At 42.8% G+C, this 22,847-nt stretch overlaps 1 long non-coding RNA gene across 1 annotated transcript in view; it reads left to right on the top strand.

The window, feature by feature from the left end:
• The first annotated feature begins 9,152 nt into the window (after positions 1 to 9,152).
• Positions 9,153 to 22,847, top strand: part of LOC146063745 (uncharacterized) — a 45,131-nt gene continuing 31,436 nt past the window's right edge. Inside the window, exon 1 of the long non-coding RNA XR_014471654.1 lies at positions 9,153 to 9,509. This is a non-coding gene — a long non-coding RNA (uncharacterized LOC146063745). The remainder of the gene's footprint in view (positions 9,510 to 22,847) is intronic.

The following is a 22,847-nucleotide window of genomic DNA, read 5'->3' as shown; positions in this document are numbered from 1 at the left end:
GGTGGGGCTGATGTAACCTATAAAGAGAGAGTTAGATTTAGGGGAGTTGTTTTGTTTTTGTGAAGAGTAACTACTGGCTGCTTTATTTGCTTTAGATTTCAGTTTGAACACACCCCACCCAAATCTAAAGGTGCGTACCCACGGTACGATTTATGTTCTGTATGATATTGTATACGATGTCCCAGTGGTCAAAAGCATAAGATTTGTGCTTAAAATAACGTACAATGTGCATAAGATATCATATACGATATGACATCACAGCTGTACTACACTATACTATCTTATGCTTTCTAGCCAGATTGCGTTGCATGCTCACCCGAGCAGCTCCCTGCCAGATGACCGGCGGGAGCGCGCATCGTATGTCGGATAGTGCGTACACACGGTAAGATATAGTGCTAGATTTTGCACTATATCTTACCGTGGGTGCGCACCTTAACTATCTGCACATGTTACATCAGTCTCACCTCCAGTGCACATGGTTTTGTCCATTAAAGAAGGAGTTTGCTTTTACAAACCAACCAGAACCATGACCCCACCCCCATATTTTCATATTTTGCAATGTCTTTCAGTATTGGGAGCTCAGGTGGCAATATTTCCCTGCCACTTGTTATTTTTCAAAAGCAAAACAAAATTAAAAAATATTAACATATCAAACATTTGGTATTATTAAACCGTATTGCAACTTTTAAGCACCCATCATTTCTGGAATTTGAAAGTTTAAAACTTTGACATGCCATTCATTGAGAGATGGATCTGAGACTCAAGCCGCACTAATTTGAGGAAGCTCAGATGTTGGCTTTTTTTCTTCAGATCAGTCTGTCAGAACCATTATTTATTTACAGTTTCTTATATAACGCAGCATATTCCGTTGCGGAAACCGTGATTAAGCAAACTGGGTAGATACAGACCGACATGGTTATAGATTGTAAGCTTGCAAGCAGGGCCCTCCTATCTCTATCTGAAGAAAAACACCAAATCTGACTAGTGGTTTGGGGCTGTGCCCAAATTATGGCCCTCCAGCTATTTTGTAACTACAAGTCTCATCATGCCTTACCACGGTTTTGCTATTCGGGAGTGCTAAAACTATAGCAAAGCATGCTGGGATGTTAGTTACACAACAGCTGGAGGACCATAGTTTGGCCATGCCTGGTCTAATTGAAAGCCACACTAGCTAGCAACCATGCAAACTATATTTGCGTGTATAGATGTACAAATGATTGAAAATTCCATCAAGAGGATGGATGCTTACAGTATGGATTTTGAGATGAACTACACCCTGAGCTATTGCAAAAGAAGAAATTGGTGTATGAAATCCCTCTGTAGTTTCCCATTATTAGCACTGTGTGTATGTATAAAGACCTATATACGTCAACCTATCACACATTAGCCATAACCCTAAATCTATCTGCCTAATATTGTCTATCTTTTCCTGTCAACACTGCTGAGACCTGTCAAGGCCTGTTGATTTATGAAGGTGTCATGGTATCTGGCACTAACAGGTTAGTAGTAGATCATTATCAGTTTCATAATTTGCGAGATGGGGCTTCCATGGCTTTGACTTATTTTTCCAACCCACTCTACATATCCGATTTAGATCTGGAGAATTTGGAGGCCAAATCAACATCTTAAAAACATCATAATCCTCCATGCCATTCCTGAACAATTGTTGGAGTGTGTCAAGGCATGGCAATTAATACATTTATCAGGGAATACCACTTCCCTGAAAGGGCATCTTTCTTCTACGACATATTCAATTAAAATGCATTTTATTTGCAAAACTGAGCGAATAAGACATACAAGCAGCATCTGCTGATTAAAATTGTACACCCTTATTCTATGTAAGAGTGCAGCTGTATCTGCATAAGAAATGGAATGCTTTCCTTGGATACGCTGTAAAGTAGAATTTTGTATGCAGCCGCAGTCACACACTGAATATAGGCATGCGGCATATTTTAGTCAGCAGAAGCTGGTTGTGCATCACTTTCCCTCTGTTTTGCAAATGAGACTCATTTTAATGGTAAAAGTTGCAACCCCCCACCCCTGAGCAGTGGTGGTCAAACCATGGACTGTTGGTAGAGCTTGAGGACTGGTCTGGCCACCCATGGCATAGAGGATAGGTCTCGGGTTACACCTGTTTTTACGTGATTATATATATATATATATATATATATATATATATATATAAAATCTCATCTCCAAATAAAACAGATGTCACTCCGGATCTTGCTGTGTTATAAACAACGTTTACTGGTGCTTACGGCGTTTCGGGCTTTACCTGTCTTCACTCCGGGTCTTGCTGTGTTATAAACAGCATTTACTGGTGCTTACGGCGTTTCGGGCTTTACCTGTCTTCAGGACATACTCAAGTATGTCCTGAAGACGGGTAAAGCCCGAAATGCGGTAGGCACCAGTAAACATTTATAACACTGCAAGACCCGGAGTGACATCTGTTTTATTTGGTTATATGATTGGACGCCGTTCCATTTTGATGGGCACCTGGGCAGCTTTATGGATGAATACTACAGGATGGGCAGTGCCGGACTATAAATATATATATTTATTTTACGTATTGTCTAAATAAAACTTTTTAAATTTATTACAGTATATATATATATATATGGTACTTGTTTCCTAGCACGGCCACAATCGGGAGTAATCGTGTACCTTAAGTTAAGGTACACGATTAACGCGATGGACCCGATTTCCTATGAAATCAGGTCCATTTGGCCGGCTAAGACAAAATATCGGGGGCATCGCGTCGGTCGGGACCATTAACAATGGTCCCGACGCGACCAGCGCGATGCCCCCGATTTCCCCATAGGCTTCAATGTTAAAAAATATTTTAACATTGAAATCATGTCGAAAAAGGTAAAATATCGGGGACATCGCGTCGGTCGGGACCATTAACATTGGTCCCAACGCGATGCCCCCGATTTTTCCATAGGCTTCAATGTTAAAATATTTTTTAACATTGAAATCGTGAAAAAATGTGAAAAAATGTGAAATGGGCCAATATGACCCATTTCACATTATAGATGTTCCCGTCGTCACCCCACGATAGACGCCAACCCGAAGCGTGGCGAGCGGCGGCGGTGCGCGTCCTCCGACATTTTCATTCCCCTACTATCCACGTCGGCGTGGAGTTGAGAATAGAATAGTGTGGCGAGCCACCGAGCCCGAAGCGTGGCGAGCGCACGCGTATAACTTCACAGGTATACGCGTCCCCTCGCGGGGCTCGCCACGCTTCGGGCTCGGTGGCTCGCTGCGCTCGCCACACTATTCTATTCTCAACTCCACGCCGACGTGGATAGTAGGGGAATGAAAAGGTCAGAGGATGCGCACCGCCGCCCCTCGCGGGCTCGCTGCGCTCGCCACGCTTCGGGTTGCCGTCTATCGTGGGGTGGGGTTTACGACGTTAAATTTGGGGGGGTTGGGAATATTTTACATTGAATCCAATGTAAAATCGGGTCCCAGGGACCCGATTTACATTTCATTCAATGAAAAAATCGGGTCCAATAAAAATCGGTCGGTCGCGTCGATCGCATCGCATGCGACCAAATCGCATGCGATGCGATCGACCCGATTTTTCCGACACGACCACCCCACGACCACCCCGATGTAAATCGGTGTGGCCGTGCTAGGAAACAAGTACCATATATATATATATATAATATATATATATATATATATATAATGGTGAGTAGTCTGCACTTGCTGTCAGGACAACTGGGGTGGTACACGAACAAAGAAGGATATATACAGTAGAATATTGGCACTCGCTCACACTGTAAGAATAACGGAAGCTTAAAGATGCGTTTGCAATGTTTCGGGCTTTATTAGGCCCATCGTCAGGCAGTACAGTACTGGATACTAATAATAAAGCTTGAAACGTTGCAAATGTATCTTTAAGCTTCCGTAATTCTTACAGTGTAAGTGAGTGCCGATATTCTACTATGTATGTGTGTATGTGTATATATATATATACAGTCATGGGTTGTTCGGGCCTCTGTATAAGTATGCAACTGCGTGCTGGTGCCTCCCTGGATGCTGGATAAAGGACAAAGATCCGGGGGGGAGAGCCTTGAAGGGGTTACCTCAGGAAAGGAGGTGGCACTCAGACGTCTTTTTTTAGAAGATTTTTATAGAAGGTTGCAAAGTCAAAACATAGCAGTGGTCGTCAACGTTTCGAGACTACTAGAGTCTCGTCCTCTGGACGTGCGCTGAAAGTGCAAGGTGCAAGTGCATATAGAATAGGGAGAATACAGAGCCGTTAGGCTCTCTTACCTTATAAGTGCTGCGTGTGTGTTGAAGACGCTGTTCCCCGCTGCCAGGACTGAACGCTCAGCTTCCGGGTGTGTGGCTCCGCCCCTGTGTGACGTAGCCGTTGCCTAGACACCATAGACGCTGTGTGTCTGAGCTTACCGGCATCTGGGGGAAGTACATCTGTGTAGGACCAGCTTGAAACTGCTGGAAATAAAGTGACAAAATGCGTGCAGTAGTAAACTTAAAAAACGAGTGAGCAGCATTAAAACACTATGGCTATGATAAAGGTTAAAGGAACCAATGCGTGTAACTTGGTTTGGAGCCGTTTTACAGACGTCTATTTTACAGACTTTCTGCTGGCACAAATACAGATCTCAAGCCTCTCTTGCACTTTCTCTGCTCACGTCTGTAATACAATAAATATTAGTCATATACATGTTACTCTGATGGATGCCGGTAATACTACAAGCTAAAAAACAGTTATGTCTATACATGCATGTAAACATCTAGATATATGAATAGCTGAAAAAACTGAGAAAATGGTAATATAGTTTTTTCAGCTATTCATATATCTAGATGTTTACATGCATGTATAGACATAACTGTTTTTTAGCTTGTAGTATTACCGGCATCCATCAGAGTAACATGTATATGACTAATATTTATTGTATTACAGACGTGAGCAGAGAAAGTGCAAGAGAGTCTTGAGATCTGTATTTGTGCCAGCAGAAAGTCTGTAAAATAGACGTCTGTAAAACGGCTCCAAACCAAGTTACACGCATTGGTTCCTTTAACCTTTATCATATCCATAGTGTTTTAATGCTGCTCACTCGTTTTTTAAGTTTACTACAGCACGCATTTTGTCACTTTATTTCCAGCAGTTTCAAGCTGGTCCTACGCAGATGTACTTCCCCCAGATGCCGGTAAGCTCAGACACACAGCGTCTATGGTGTCTAGGCAACGGCTACGTCACACAGGGGCGGAGCCACACACCCGGAAGCTGAGCGTTCAGTCCTGGCAGCGGGGAACAGCGTCTTCAACACACACGCAGCACTTATAAGGTAAGAGAGCCTAACGGCTCTGTATTCTCCCTATTCTATATGCACTTGCACCTTGCACTTTCAGCGCACGTCCAGAGGACGAGACTCTAGTAGTCTCGAAACGTTGACGACCACTGCTATGTTTTGACTTTGCAACCTTCTATAAAAATCTTCTAAAAAAAGACGTCTGAGTGCCACCTCCTTTCCTGGGGTAACCCCTTCAAGGCTCTCCCCCCGGATCTTTGTCCATTATATATATATATATATATATATATATATATATATATATATATATATATATATATATATATATATATATATATTTTTTTTTTTTTTTATTAGTGCAAAAATGCAATGGAACTTAGGAGTCTTGTAAACATATCAAAATGTATTGGCAAACATATGGCAAACTGTGCCTCAAGTGTCCCTTTCACTTTCTACACAAAGGGTTTAATACTGTTGATAATACCCAAACTATTATTTTCAGATCATCTGCTACAAGAGGTTTCACTGTTTTTTTAAAATAATGAAAATGTAAGCTATCTAGACCTGTTGAATAATTTTCATTTATAGCCTTAAACTATCCCTTTGATGTTTTTTTGTACCATGATGTAGTATGTGAATACAAAAATATTTAAAACTTTTGTGATCAGTTTGTTTTTCATTTTAAGAAATCGATCATTAACATTTTATGCTGCTGCTCTGAATGGATGGTGCCCCTTGATGGGTTTGAACTGGAGATGTAATTTGTTTTAAGTATTTCCATTTCAGAAAGGGTGTACACTCAACCTATTGGAGGTAACCGGTTCACCTGGCACAGAACGTCTACCATAAGGTCCATAAAACATCTGGCTTCCTTGGTATCAAAAAAAGGTTGTGATGGTCCAGCTGGATGGAAGAATGTCACTTTCTTCAGAATAAATATGAGCTACTATTTGTTTTCATAGACAGCAGTTACATACCCTCTGATGTCAACAAGTGGGAGCTTTACTTGGGATATCTTCACAAAGGTTTTTGTTGTGGATACTGCATGGAATGACCGCATGGAAATTTTGGGTACCAGTAATTGTTACTGTGTTTTTGAAGTGGTCATCCAGAAATAGTGCTGTCTCGATATGTTCTTGTGTTGAGAATGTAAAATGCATTCCTATAATGTTTTCCTTTGCCAATCAAAAAGTTGTGGTGTAAAAATATGATTATCTTATGGATGTTCAGGATGCTAACCTCTTCTTCACAGTGCCACCTACAACATTGCAAGGCCCTTTGCTGTAAGCAATCACTGAAAAATGCCACTTACTTTATAGCAAAATCATATTTATGAGCACTTAAGTTGACAATGTTTTTCTTGTTCGCAAATTGAGCAGTTGAACAATGGGAGACTTAAAAAAAAATGAGGTTGGTTTCCCAAATGTTTTTTGAGTTTCCGCTGGAAGCAGTAGACAGCCACTGCGGTGCACTCCAGACAGTCTGAATTAACAGCATAGCTCAGATACTCCGATTTTGTCTAACCCAGGGCTTGACAAATTTGTAAAAAATCTAGGAGCCTAGCATGTACGATTTGTTGCGCGGTACCGTGCACATCGCATCAGAGCCTGCGAGTCATACTGGCTGCAAAAGCAGTCTGTTGGATCGCATCTGAGCCAGGAAGGCTTGGCTGAGATCGCATGCAATATATAGGATGCCATCCTGCTCAAGCGGAGATTGCATGCAACTTCTTAGAGGGGAGAAGTCGCACAAGTGACTTGCATGTAAATGTAAAAGGAGTGCCTTTTGAACACAATTGAAGTGTCTTTCCACTTAAGTTGCATTCCTGCACAATATTGGGAGTTGGCACTGTCGGTAGATTCTTTTCTATTGAAGTAAACTGGAAAAATTATTGTTTTGTTGATTTTTTTGTGTAGTGCTTTAATAAATTAAGTTTTCATGAATCACTCAAAAATAAATTCTCTTTACAGCAATCTTGGGATTTATTAAAATCAGAGTGAATCATTTTAAGATAAAAAAAACCCCGTAGCATTAGGTGAAATTCAGATTAAGCAAAAACTCTGCTACCCTGCTCTGCACTGGTACTGCCGCTGCCTGTCACACTGTCTGACAGGCAGCAGCCAGCAGCATGATTCGCCAGTGTCAGAACCCTCCCCCAACCTGCTCATCAGTCCTAATTGCTCCTATCACAATAGATAACAGACAGGCAGCAGTGTCGCCATCTCTCCCCCATGACTCCTCTCCCATCAGTAGGAGGCACCAATGCTCCTTCTCTTGCTTCCTTAGATGGACAGGAAGTCACCTGACTGAGGGCTGTGCACTGGAGGAGCTCTACACACCTTGGGAGCTGAGTAATGTGTGTTTAGGGGGGAGGAGGGTGTCATAAAGTAACGTGTGCTGGGGAGGGTGTCAGCAAGTAATGTTTGCGTGGTATGTGTCCGTAAGAAATGTGTGCTGGGCAGGAGTGTCCGTAAGTAATGTGTGCTGGGCAAGAGTGTCAGCATGTTATGTGTGCTGGTGAGGATGTCAGTAAGTAATGTGTGCAGGGGAGGAGGGAGGTGTCAGTAAGTTATGTGTGCTAGGGAGGGCTATCAGTAATTTATGTTTGATGGGTGGGGGGGTTCAGTAATTAAAGTGTGCTAGGGGTGTCCGTAAGTAATGTGCATTGGGGGGTGTCAGTAAATAATGTGTGCCATAGGAATCAATGTTAAATGGTTCCAAATGGTCCCTGACACCAGATTTCACATTAGGGGAAATGTTAAATGCCCCCCCAGGGTCCTGCCATTAGGTGTATTAGCCCAAATGCCCCCGCATTGTTAACGCCACCTCACCACCAACGCCAACCCGAAGCTTGGCGAGCGGCGGCGGTACGCATCCTCCGAATTTTTTCATACCCCCACTATCTACGCCGGCGTGGAGTTGATTTCATATAGTGTGGCGAGCGCAGCGAGCCACCGTGCCCGAAGCGTGACGAGCCCACGCGGAATACGAGCCGGAAGCGTGGCGAGCGGCCACAAAATACATGTTAAGTAATCCGCGTCCCCTCGCGGGGCTTGCTGCGCTCGCCACGCTTCGGGCTCGTATTCTGCGTCCGCTCGCCACGCTTCGTGCTTGGTGGCTTGCTCGCCACACTTTATTAAATCAACTCCACGCGGACGTGGATAGTGGGGGTATGAAAAAATTCGGAGGGCGCGTACTGCCGCCCCTCACGGGCTTGCTGCGCTCGCCACGCTTTGGGTTGGCGTTGATGGTGGGGTGGCGTTAATAATGAGGGGGCATACACCTAATGGGGGGGCCTGGGGGGCATTTAACATTGCCCCTAATGTGAAATCTGGTGTCAGGGACCATTTGGAACCATTTAACATTGATTCCTATGGCAAAATCGCGTTGATCACGTCGATCGCATCGCATGTGTGATTTGGTCGCATGCGATGCGATTGACGCGATTTTCCGAACCCGATGAAAAAATCGGGTGCCCAGATAATACAAAAGTACCTGTATTTTATTTATTTATTTACAGTTTCTTATATGGCACAGCATATTCCATTGCGCTTTACAATTGGTGTAAGGCTGTTGATGCTGACACATAAGTGTTATTATAATCATAATAGTAGAGTTAAAAATGCCTTCATTATATCATCAACTGTTACCATTATATCATCAAACTGTTACTGTGAACTGATTTTTCATCAGTCATCAACAGGTAAATTGAACAACCATTACTCCCATCTAATGTGAAAGAAATAGGTCAGGGGTGGCCAACCAATCAGAGACAAAGAGCTCAAAAAAATGTCACCTTTGGAATGACATTTATAGGAGCATGACCTTGTGTCAAACCTCAGTGTTTAGATAGGATGGGGGTGAGACAAGCACATAAAAATGCACAATTTCTGTAATCTTTCCACTATAAACACTTTATTTCCTTTTCACTTTGCCGTAATTTTTTTATTAGTGAGACTCTTGACAATCCTTGTCTTCAATATTTTTTTTTCTAAATTCTGGCTCATACACGGATGAAGCTTCTCACAGTAATTCGCTCAAATGTGAGTCTGTGAGAACAGATCAATGTTTTAATTTCTCTTATTTCAGTGTTGAAAAAAAAAGACTCACAAACGGTAACAAGTAGACAGCCCCCACTCTGCTATGCAGCTGCAGACCTGCTCTTATGCTCAGCTGCCGCACCCCTCGCCGGACGCATTGAATACTGCCCAGTGACTGAGTGTAAGTATATGCATTACTATTCAGATCTGTTCGCTAGCAGCCTAGCGAACAGGTAAACACCTGCATGGTACCAAGGGGATTCGTCGGCAGGGGTGGGCGTTTAGCCGGGCGGCGTTTATGGGCTTGCTAAGCAGCAAATGACCAATGCTGAGCAAACCTTGCTGAATCAGGCCCAATGTGTACACACTACTTTACTATTTCAGGCGTTATGTGTATAAGTGACGTCACTATATAGAGTCAGTAAGCAGGGTACTCGTGGCACCAAGGAAGAGTAGTGCTCTGTTCCATCACCTATACACCGCTGGATCCCTGGTACCTAAAAAAAATTGAGCTGGGATAAGCAGTGGGATGTTTAGCAGCCAAGGAGACAGGTGCTAGAGGTCCCCTCAACCTCTAGTGTCTGTATTGGGAAACGAGCATGTAACCCCCCTGAAAATGAGCATGTATCTCCCCTCCTGACATCGAGCATGTAATCCCCTGACAAGCATGTAACCCACCCTGGGCAACGAGCATGTAACTCCACCCTGTACAATGAGCATGTAACTTCCCCCTTGACAACAAGCATGTAACTCCCCCTAGGGCAATGAGCATGTAAACCCCCCTGGCAAGCAGCATGTAACCCCTGGCAACAAGCATGTAATGAGCATGTCGGTAAGCAGAATTTATGTGGCATACTATGTAATAGGCATTATGGGGTTTGGTAGAATATGTAATAGGGAGTACAGTGTGTGGTATAATCTGTAATAGGTATTACGGTATGAAGCATAATCTGTAATGGTTAATATGGAGTAAATATTTGACGCACACCACCACGTGTCCCTCGTTTTGGTGTGTATGTGGGAGGAGCACCAATTTCTTTTCTGACGCAGTGCAAAATATCTTATTACGGCACTGCTGTTACTGGCCACATTATGGAGGTCATTCTGATTGATCGGGCGCAAAATCATTCGATGGTCGCCAACCATCAAATGATTTTGCAAGCGCTCGCAGACTTAAGACACCTCTCTGGTGTCTTAGATCTGCGGCGTCCTTGTACGAGAAGCGGACATGCAGCTAACATCAGCTGCCCGCCCCCACACCTGTGTCATGGTCGCATTAGTATGGGAATGCCCAGCATTTTCATAGGGATGCCCATGAAACGCTGGGCGTTCCCATGGGCGCAACCCCTCGCTGCCGCCATACACCCACGCCCGCACAGCTAGGTGCAAATGGGCCGGAGAATAAGCAATTCAAACAAAGCAGCTGCACTTGTGCAGAAAAGTGCATGCGTAGTCGCTAAACATTGATAACCTGTGGGAACGCACAAAGTAGCAAATAAACCAGAATCAGGGTCTATGTATATGAATCACTACTACTGGCATTATGCATCTTTCTTGTCCGTGTGCATCGTCGCCATGCGCTGTCTCTTTGTAAAGTATGGGAGGGCACTGAACACCCTAGCACCAGCCCTGCTAAGCAGTAAACAACTACTGCTTAGCGAGCCAGCCAGAATGACCCTTGTGTCACACACCAAAAAGCCCATTGCACATTGGCCCTCATTCCAATCCATTCGGTCGTGGGGGACCGAAGGTTGGGACCTGCGCATGCAAATAATCAGTTATGCTCATGTGCCTTCTGTGCTTGTGCCCTCGCCAATATGCACTGTCAGCGTGGCACTCGCACGGGGGGGAGGGGGGATGGGACATGGGAACGCTCAGCAAATAGCAGCATGTCGCGGGATGCCGGGGGAGAGCGGCTGACATAACATGACATCAGCCTCCCGCCCTGTCTTCGGCTGGAAGCCCACAAATATAAATCAGTCTCCACTGACTTATATTTGCAAGCCCTGGAGAAATCATTCGATGGTCGGCAACAATTTCCCCTTTGGCATACGAGGGGATGTGTCTTTGGGACTCAGTAAGCTGCGCGATTTGCAGCTTCCTGAGTAAATCAGAATGAGGGCCATTGTGCCATACACCGTAATGCCCATTACACATTGTGCCACACACCATAATGCCCATTACACATTGTGCCACACACCATAATTCCCATTACACATTGTGCCACACACCGTGATGCCCATTACGTATTATACCACATAAGTGCAGATTACCTACATACTCATTTCTAGGGGTTTCTTGCTCAATGACACCTGCCCAAAGCCCATTAATGCCTACTTACAGGATAACGGTTACATAGAAGTAAGAGATTTAGCAATATTATTTAACTCCACTGCCAGATACAATTTAAAATGTAAGGAAAGTTATTAATTTATTTATATATATATATATATATATATATATATATATATATATCACCACGGAAGCGGTACATCTGTCAGAATGAACTTAGGTTTACAGTCATTAGGTCGACCCCACTAGGTCGACTGGCAGGAAGGTCGACCTGACTTAAGGTCGACATGGGCCAAGGTCGACATGACTTAAGGTCGAATTTGCATAAAGGTCAACATGAGGAAGGTCGACTGGTCATAAGGTCGATATGGGTTTTTCACTGTTTTTTTATCCGAATGTCGACACAGTCAACATGGACACAGTTGGCAATGAGAATCGGACCCTCGCATCGCTCGCGATGCTTCGGGCACGGTGCCTCGCTGCGCTCGGCACACTATTTTATTCTCCCACCATGCCCTAGTGGATGGTAGGGCATGAAATACCGCCTGTCGGCACATGTCGGCTCAAAAAACAGTGAAAAACCCATGTCGACCTTATGACCAGTCGACCTTCCTCATGTCGACCTTTATGTAAATTCGACCTTAAGTCATGTCGACCTTGGCCCATGTCGACCTTAAGTCAGGTCGACCTTCCTGCCAGTCGACCTAGTGGGGTCGACCTAATGACTGTAGACCTAAGTTCATTCTAATAGATGACCGCTTCCCATCACCACAATAGTGTTATATAGCGCTTAGTTTCTTTTTTTAGTTTTTTTTGTCTTTCCTTATCTTAAAACATCCATGGACACAATTTCACAAATATATAAAACATTTATTAAAATACACTTTTATTTTTTTATAATTGTCTTTATTTGGTTTTTACGACAAGTAACAAATGACATTTAACAATTCATACAGAAAACATCACAGTACATAAACATTACACTACTACACACACATCTTAAAACATCCTGCATTATAGAAAACCCTATTCCCCCTCCCCCCCACCTCTATCCCACAACGGAGACTCGCTACTACATATTTTCCCGGCTAAGCACCAAAATTCTGTTGTTATTCCAGGGGAACGTTTTAATTTTATTTTTGGACTACCTGTCTAGTTAATCTACTATTCTGTGCTTCCGTGGTAAATGGTTATTTTTATCAATATTATACCCTTTGTGAGTGCGTTTACACTAGCTTAGTGCTCTATCTAGAGATTATTATTTTTAGTGAGTTTCTCAATCATTTTTTGTGATATGTTTCCCGTTCTCGTTTTATTCTGTGATTTTACAAACTATATATTTTATAACCGTGACATATTTATTCAGATTGCAACTATCCCCATTTTTAAGTTTTCACTTACATAGTTTATGCATCTCTATAATACCGTGAATGGTACCATTCACCCCATATGTTAAAAAATTTATTTATATTATTTCTTGTGATATAAACTTCTTTCTCGTGTTTAAATGTGTGATTAACCAGATTAACCCATTCTGTTATCCCCGGAGTGTTTTTGGCCATCCATGCTCGTGCAATGGACACCTTAGCTATTGAGCTTAGATTCAGAGCCAGCTGTTTGGATTGACTGGATATTCCCTGTTCAGGCCAGGCTCCCAATATCAGGGCTGCCGGATTGATTGCCCGTTGGGGAATACCCATTCCAATCAGAATACCTCTGATGTCCTTCCAGAGTTTTTGCACTGAGTTACACTGCCATATAAGGTGCCAAAAATTACATCCACCTTCCCCACATTTGGGGCATCCATCCGCCTCTTTATCGGTAAACCTACTTATTTTCATTGGGGTAAAATAGATTCGGTGAATGATATTATACTGAATCTGTTGGATTTTAAGGGAATTAGTTGATAATTTAATATTAAAAAGTGCTTTATCCCAGTCCCCTTTTGTTAAATCTGGGAGATCTTCAACCCATTTTCGCATGAGGCCGTCCAACTGATCTGTCTGTATAATGGATGTTATAAATTTATACATTTTCGAGGTGGTTTTACTTGTACCCAATTTCCTGACAAGGGTTTTTGTTGGATTGTCCTTTACCTCACTGGGAGAATTTTTTATATGTTCCTCAAATGCACTCCTCATTTGGAGGTATCGAAAAAACATATTTTTTGACAGAGCATATTCTTCCTGAAGTTGCATGAATGTTTTCATTATATTTTGATCTGTAATTTGGCCAATAGTTTCAATTCCCACCTCTATCCAAACTCTATTTCCCTGCTGTTCCTTTAATTTAATAAAGGGAGCTAAAGAAAAAATATTTGTTTCAGGATCCAACCCTTTATAGCCTTGTTCCTTATTGACCCATCTCCATATTTTTATGGCCTGGTTTAAGATCGGGGGATATTTTTTGGAGCATCTATTTGCAAGAATGGCTTGTAGTGGCGAGTAGCCTGGAGTGCTTAATTTTACCATGTTCATTGTTTCTCTTAGTTGTCCCGAATCCTTGAGCCATTCCTGCAAATGTGCCAGCTGGGCTGCTATATAGTAGGATTTAAAGTCTGGGAAGGCGAGCCCCCCCTGTTCTCTAGGCCGCATAAGTGTGGCAAGCTTAATCCTGGGGGTCTTATTTCTCCAAATAAATGATGTCAGCACCCCATTCATTCTCCTAAATACGGCATTACTGATGTATACCGGTGAGTGCTGTAACTTATAGAGAAGTTTCGGTAATATTATCATTTTTATAAGATTAACCCGCCCCATAAGGGTCAAGGGTAATTTGACCCAATTTTTACATTTTATCTTAATTTCATCTATCAGTGGGGCGATGTTCATGGCAACATAGTCATCCGGGTTTTTGGAGATCACTACTCCCAGATAGTTAAATTTATCCACCCTGGGAATACTCCCTTCCTCATTGGGTATAACCTCCCGTCCTCCCAGTACCATTAGGTGGGATTTATCACTATTGATCATCAGACCGGAAAAGGATCCAAACTCATTCAGAATTGCCATAACCCGAGGAAGATCTACCCTATGGTCAGACATTCCCACCAGTAGATCGTCGGCATACAGTGAGACAAGACTGCCCACTGATACCCCTTCCCCCATCTGCGCACCCGACAGATCTTGCCTAAGGTTACATGCCAAAGGCTCGATGGCCAGCGCAAACAATGTTGGGGAAAGTGGGCAGCCCTGTCTCGTGCCCCGGAACAGAGGGAACGCCTCGGAGACAAACCCGTTTATAGACACTCTGGCAGTAGGGCTATGATACATAGAGAAGACCCTATTGATAAACTGGGGACCGATACCAAAGGTTTCCAAGGTATTTCTCAGGTATGGCCACTCCAATGAATCAAAGGCCTTATTGGTATCGAATGAGGCCACTGCTATCTCAATTTTCGACGCCTTCCCTGTTTGTAGATACATAAATAATCTTCTCAAGTTTATGGCCGTGGACATACCTCTTCTAAATCCCGTCTGATCGGGGTGAATAATTTCATCAATAACTCTATTTAACCTATTTGAAAGAATTGTTGCGTAAATCTTTGCGTCCACTGTCAACAACGAGATTGGTCTATACGACTCCACTTTTAGTGGGTCTTTCCCTTTTTTAAGAATGACCGTTATTACGGCCTCTGTCATGGACTGGGATAATGTGTTTTCTTTTTCCATCTGTTGGTAGAAGTAAAATAGCCTTGATGCCAGAGTGTCTTCCATTATCTTATATAACTCTGCCGGGAGCCCATCTATCCCCGGGGCCTTCCCGGTTGAGAGGCCCTTTATTGCGGTAGTGATCTCTTCCGGCCTAATGGGCTCTTCTAATATTTCCCTAGCCTCTATTGATATTTTGGGGAGTTTAAGTGTATTTAAGTATGTCTTACACTCATCATTCCTACTTATATGCTTTGATTTGTATGTCTCTACCAAATATTTAACAAAGACATCCACCACTTTTGGCGTTTCAGTAACTACTTCTCCCGTCCCTGTGGCTATTTTTGGAATCAGGTTTGGGGGTTTATCCCCTCTGGCAATATGTGCCATGAGTTTCCCCGCTCTATCAGCATTCAGATAAATTTTATGTGAGTCTTTCAACATCCTACACTTTGCCATTTCTTGGAGATGAGTAACCCAGGTACGCTGTGCCAACAGCCATTCTTGTTTGATGGGTTCACTTTTATTTAGCAGATAAATTTGCTCAAGGTTCATCATTTTTGCTTCCAACTGCAACTCGGTTTTTTGGAGTGTACCCCTGATTTGTGCAATTTTTTTAATCATTATTCCCCTCAGGAAGGCCTTAAAGGACTCCCACACAATCGCGGGTTTAGTGGAGTCGATATTTATTCCGAAGAAGCCGTCAATTTCCACTTTTACTTCACCCAAGTCTCCTATCTGGGGCAGCCAAGCTGGCTGAAACCTCCAGTACTGATGTCCTCTTACTGGCTCAGGGTCCAATTGTACCATCACAGGAGAATGGTCCGATATTCCTCGAGGTCTATACTCTATATGGATGATACTATTGAGTACATTCCTGGAGGAAAAAATCATATCGATCCGCGAGAAGTTGTTAAACGTGGGTGAGTAACAGGAAAACTGACGCTTCTCCGGAAACCTTTCTCTCCAGACATCATACAGACCCATTTCTTCAATGAATTTAGCAAAATTACTTCTCCCCTTCTGATTTCCCCTTCTGGGGCTCCATATGTCCAACCCATAATCTATCACATTATTGAAGTCCCCCAAGCAAATACAAGAGTTATCTGGCCTAGCAGCGATAAATTCAAGTGCATTTCTGAGTACATCAAAGCGGAAGGGCGGTGGTACATAAACTGATAGAAGGTTAAACCTAGTTGTATTTATCAAACCCTCTATAAACACATATCGACCATTAGGATCGATCTGTGCAGAGATATGCTCATATACCACCGTCTTTTTAATTAAAATCGAGACCCCACGAGAGGATGAGGTATATGGGGCATGAAAAGCTTGCGCAATCCAGGGTCGTTTTAGGGACGTTAATTTGTCTCCCCACAAATGTGTCTCTTGTAGACAGATAATATCGGCCGCTAAAGCCTTGCATTGCCCAAGAACTAAAGATCTCTTGATCTTATTATTTAAACCACGGACGTTCCAGGTCATTATTTTAACCATTTACTGTTTTTTTTTTTTTTTTTTTTTTTTAAGAATTTGCAGGCTTTCCCATCTTTTAAACTTCATATTACCAAACATATAAACATTTCTATGCTTTATATTTTGGTTGTATTTGGCCTCGGTCCTCCTTATCAACTTGTGGGGGTCGCAGGACAGGATCTCACTAATGCAGACAAACAAAAAATAATGACATACAACATATAACAAATACCCGCCCTCCTCCCTCCTCCCTGTATAACCTACCCATTGAGGCATACCTTTGACCTTCCCCCCAATCTTTTCTTCCTCCTCTTGGGGCTCTTTACTTATTAACCACTTCTGACGTGGTGGGAACCCCCGGCGTTAGCCTAAGTCGTTGAATGTACAATATTTTAACTCCACCCTTTTTTTTTTTTCTTTTTTATATAAATCCTTTCCCAAGATGGCCCACCCTAATATTTATGGATCTGTTTTTTTTTTTTTTTGTTTGTTTTTTTCCCTTTTTTACCCCGTCTCCCTACTCCAGCTGCCTTTTAGCTGATATTACCGTGTCTATACAGCCATTTTACCCCAAATTCCCATCAACTCAATTACTAATTGCTTTTTTGGCAGGGTATGTAGTATCCAACCATGTAGCTGCTTCAGATACTTCAGTGAAGAATCTTGATTCTCCGTTAACCATCACTTTAAGTCTTGTGGGGTACAGCATAGCATATTTGAGGTCCAGCTCTCTCAGCCTAATTTTAATATTACGAAACTTGGCCCTATCCCTCTGAACCTCTTGCGGGAGGTCCGGGAAGGCCGCTATCTTAGAGCCGTTAAGCCCAAAGTCTGGTTTGTCCCGGGTTAGTTTCAAAACTCTGTCACGGTCCCTAAAGTGGAGAAACTTGGCTATGAGGGTACGAGGGAATGCTCCAGGTATGGGTGGACGTGCTGGAACTCGATGCGCCCGCTCAATTGAGAATTATGCAGAGAAATTCTCCTGCCCCAACTCTTTTTTAAGCAGCTCTTCCAAGAATTTTTCGGGCTCTCTTCCCTCTGCTCTTTCCTCTATGCCCACGAACCTGACGTTGTTCCGCCGCAACCGTCCTTCCATATCTGTAACTTTTACGTGGAGATCCGATAATTGACTGGATATTGTGTTAACTTGGGCCTGTAGGGGGCCCATTATATCCTCCGTGGTTGAGACCCTCTTCTCCAGCTCCAAAACCCTGTCCCTGGTTTTCTGGGCGTCATCCCTGATCAGCATGATATCTGACTGCAGTTTATTGATCTGTTCTGACAATCGTACTTCGGAGTTGTTTACTGCATCCAGTACCTGCTGCAGTGTAACTTCTGGGACAAGGGTTTGGCTGGTTTGTTTAGAGGGTGTTTTAGAAGGTGTTGTTTGCGGTGTAGCAGACTGGGAGTTGTTTGCCGCTTGTGTTTGAGTGCGGGCGAATTTTTCCAAACGGGCCGCCGCCGTATTTTGGTTGCCTTTCACCATTTTTATTCTAGCGGTGTGCCTTCGTATTATATAGTTCTTGGGCTAATAGCTCCTGAGCAGCACTCCAGAAGTCAACTTTAGTATAGAGGAGTTCGAGTTTACAAAGCTACCGTAGTAACCTTTTACCGTGCACTATTATCTCAGTCAGTAATACTGTTGCTGCAAACCGAAATACAAACGGCAGACCTGTATTACACCACTATACAGACAGCACCTTAATGTCCTGATCGGGCCAAGTTCCACCTCTGGAATAGCAAGCTTAGTCACGCCAGCCAAAAAAATAAAAAATAAAAAATAAAAAATAAAAAAATTTTAAACAGTACCTCACTGTCTCGGACCAGACAGGTTAGAGAATAGTGGCAGCTGTTCAGGGTTCCCGCTGATTCCTTAGAGTCTCTTTATAGTTGGTCCAGGAGAGAATTATTTCCGCTGGAGCCCTGTTGGGCCACTCAATATCTCCAAACGGTCACCTGGACCTCTTCCTCTGTTACTGGGAGTTTCACGACTCAGTAATTGCCCTATACTGCAGTCCTATTTCTGGGCCAATTTCCTGACCTTCTCCTTTCTCAGGAGGGGTGCGATGTGTATGCTTGTGTATTTAACACTTCCCTTTTGGGACAGATATGACCCCCAGACCACGATTCTTCAGGGCTGTATGATCCCAGCTCGATGTTACAGTTCAGTGCAAATAAACAACTGGGAGGAAAGAAAAAAAAAAAAAAAAAAAAAAAATTCCAGTTACTGAGAGACTCCTCTGCTCAGCTGGTGCACCGGAGGGTCCAGGAGCCGTGACCGGGTAGCCTGTGTTTGATGGCAATATCGATAGCAATTGCTACAGAGGTATCTGGGTTCTCGTTAGTGCTGCGGGTGCAAGACAGTTTCAGGCGCTGAGCGGCAGGCACCCCACAGTACAGCCGCCTCTTTATATCGACGAAGTAGCCGGGGGGATCGTCTGCTGACGTACGTCCGCCTCTTCTGGCCCCCGGCACGGGAGGATGCGCCCGCTGTTCGGTCAGAGGCTAGGACGGCGAAAGGATACAGCAGCCTCCGGAGTTTAGCGGCAGCCACACCGGACAGCCTCCGCTCGCGTCGAGGGAGCGGCGGGGGATCGTCTGCCGACTTACGTCCACCTCAAGGGCTCACGTCGTGGGGGGGATGCGCCCGCGGTCTGGCCAGAAGCTGGAACGGGGATCGACGGCCGGGAGGATGTAACAGCCTCTGGAGCTTGTAGACAGGGTTCACTTGACTGGTGAGTGGGTATCCATCTGCAGAAAATTATGGCGTGGAGAACATTCACATGCCGGAGGCTCCCGCTCTCCTGAGCCTACTCACACGCCACCGTGGTCACGCCTTAAAATACACTTTTAAAACAAAAGTTTTCAAGTAGTTCCTTGTCAGAGGATTTTCTTAGACATAGGCTGTAAACAATAGCCCGATGCGTTTTTTCTCACTAAGAGACTTCATCAGGGGTGCTTTTTATATAAATCTACAAAAAGTAGAACATATTGGTAAGCATATAAAAAAGGGAAGACAACAATATGTACAATCTTTTTAACATATGGTCTAAAATAGGATCTAAAATAGTAGAGGAACAGATGGAAGTTGCTCAGGTGTTCTTTAATGGTTATTTTTCTAGGTTATATCATATGTATTATTATGAGTTACTATGAGGGGGACATTTTTTAAACCATAATTTCCCCATATAGTTAGAAAAAAGGAGGAAGGGGGAGGAGAGGAAGGGAAGAGGAGGAGGTTTGAATCCAGAATATCCAATTACTTTTATATAAAGAGAATATATCATACCTTTTCTGGTCTGTATAGGGATTTCCCCTATTTCAACAGTGATAGATTTCCATATGTAGATACTATTTATAGTGCGGAATGAATGCACTCTCCACTGGATGTGATCTTAATACCAATAAAGAGACATAATTTTAAACTATTGATATCAAAATTTCTTGATTTAATTATATGTATGTATATTTATTAATTTCTATTACCTTTAATATAAGGTCTTTTTAGTAATCCATATTCACTCTTCTTTCAAGAAATAACTGAAAATATATCTAATGGATTTATAGAGAGTGAATTCATTTATTCATTAGTAGGCTATATTTCTTATACGTACCAATTTGTTTTGGATTCTGAATATGATCTATAGAGTCCCACATATGAGAGTCCAAATTCAAACCAGAACTGTAATTCTGATTTTATTCTATAGAGGGAAGAAGGGCATATTATATATTATTTTCTCTATTTATAGGGAGAGACTAGTGAGCTCATATCCTGTGTTTCTTATTTTTATTTATATTATAGTTTATATAATTTTCTATGCCCATATTATATATTTCTTTAATTATATCCATTTACATAATATTAGTGCCTTATATTTATATTATTACATTAAAGTGTATTTATTTCTCAGTGTCACTGTGCTCTTATTTTTTTACCTATAATCCCCTATTTCGGAGGCTTAGTGATTCTAACTTTACTTTTACAAAATTATATGAGTGTTTATGTATTTTATTTAGGGAAAGTGGTAAAAAAGCCTTAATAGGCTTGTTTGCGTTCCACCCTCGGACTGGTAGAACGCACCGCCATTATAATAAACTTTTATTACTAAAAAGGATGGCCCTGATTGGCTATTTAGCGTCCCACCGCATGCCCGGTGGAACGCATTAATTCCCGCCGGAAGTTCACTCCCCGGCCACTGCACAACTGATATTGGCGCTATGCGTTCCACCCATTCTCCGGGTGGAACGCACCGCCATTTTTCTAACTATCTTCCACCGGAAACTAGCTTTCCTGCTGCGGCGCTTCCTGGATCAATATTATGCGTTCCACCCATTCTCCGGGTGGAACTCACCGCCATTTTCCTCAAAACCTTGTGCCGGAGGTGGACTTTCCGGCTCTTGTGCACCCTAAATTGGTGTTATGCGTACCACTCATTCTCCGGGTGGAACGCATCGCCATTTCTTTTTCTACAGATTTAATATTGATTTTGATTATGATTACTAAAAATCACTTTGCCCTATTTTTATTATTATAAGCACTATGCACTCAATCTTATTTTCAGATGGAACATCTCTTTAGCATTTATAAGATTATAAATTTTAGATTTGATTTAGTGGAAAAAGTCTAGAAATTGTCGATTTTATTTACAGTTCCCCCCTTTTTTTATATTTACCCTACTTTTTGCAGTAAAATTAAACCTTACAGTTTGTTCAAATAAATACTATGTATTTTTGCTAGTGAATAATATGCGGTTTGTTCAAATAGATAATATGTATTTTTGCTTTTATTTTCAGGATAGTTAATTGGGAATAGTGTCTGCTTTACAGAGACTCATTTTTCACCCCCTGTTACATAAGACATTTAGATTAATTTATATAGCTTAATGCTATTTGTATAATGAAACAGGATAATAACAAGAATAGTATTTTTGTATACTTCATATTATGTAGAATAGCAAATTGTTACAATCCCATTTTAAGTTTCACATGGTTATATAAAAAAATAACAAACAAAACTGGTATAAACTTGAGAGTAGTGTCAGCTTTACAAAAATTCATTTTACACCCCCTGTTACATAAGACATTTATGCTGGGTACACACCAGGACGACTAGGGCCCGATCCCCTCAATCTAGATCCAATTCTGACCAATTGGATGTAGATTGTGTGGCGATTGGGCCCTTTTCTGTCCTGGTGTGGACCGATACCGATCCGATGCGCGGTCCCGCGGGTCGGTTGGTCGTTATTGAGATCCTACCTGCTGCAGGTAGGATCTGAGTGACGACCATACAGCCGGGTGCGGGTCGCCATCGGATCGGACCCGCTCACGGTGCACATCGTGAGCGGGTCGTGCCCCCCCCCGCATCACCGTGAGCGGGTCGGACGAGACACTGATGACCCGCTCACGATGTGCATCGTGAGTGGGTCGTCGTGGTGTGTACCCTGCATAAGATTAGCTTATACCACTTGACGCCAAAAAATAAGATACATTGTATAATGGAACAGGATGATAGCAGAAATAATATTTTTGTATACTTCTTATTATAGCAATTTGTTACAATCCAATTTTAAGGTTCATATGATTATACAAAAAATATACAGCAGAGAAAAAAATAGCAAAAATGGTATACATTGATACAAATATGAAATTAATTCGGTTGGAAACTATCAATGCGGTATTTAAAGGAACGTTGTAATCTCTATAGTTTCGTTGAGCCCATGTGGAGTCATTGTATTAAGAGAATAAAGGCCCCCATACATTATGCGATTTTCGGTCGATTTCACCCGATGTCGGCACTTTGGGCCGATAAATCGGGTGAAATCTGCCCAAAATCGCATGTGTTTGACATCTGATCTGATGCGCGGTCCCGTGTGGATCGGATCAGGGCGTCGAACCTGCTGGACATAAGATATATCGGAATCTGACCCTTCATGGGTGCTTTATAGCACCCACGATGTTTAAGATCGGATATATCTCCGGGTACCTCCTTCCGGCGCTGTGGACCTCCTCCAACCCCCAGTGTAGAAGCAGCAGCAGCCGGAACTTATGTCACAGGAAGTGACAGGCACCACAGGAGAGAAGAGTGCAGAGGGCGGCGTGGC

Source organism: Crinia signifera, chromosome 3, assembly GCF_055691185.1.
Source record: "Crinia signifera chromosome 3, ASM5569118v1, whole genome shotgun sequence".
Taxonomy (NCBI): domain Eukaryota; kingdom Metazoa; phylum Chordata; class Amphibia; order Anura; family Myobatrachidae; genus Crinia; species Crinia signifera.
The sequence above is the reverse complement of the archived record's forward strand: the minus strand, read 5'-3'. Positions and strand labels throughout refer to the sequence as shown.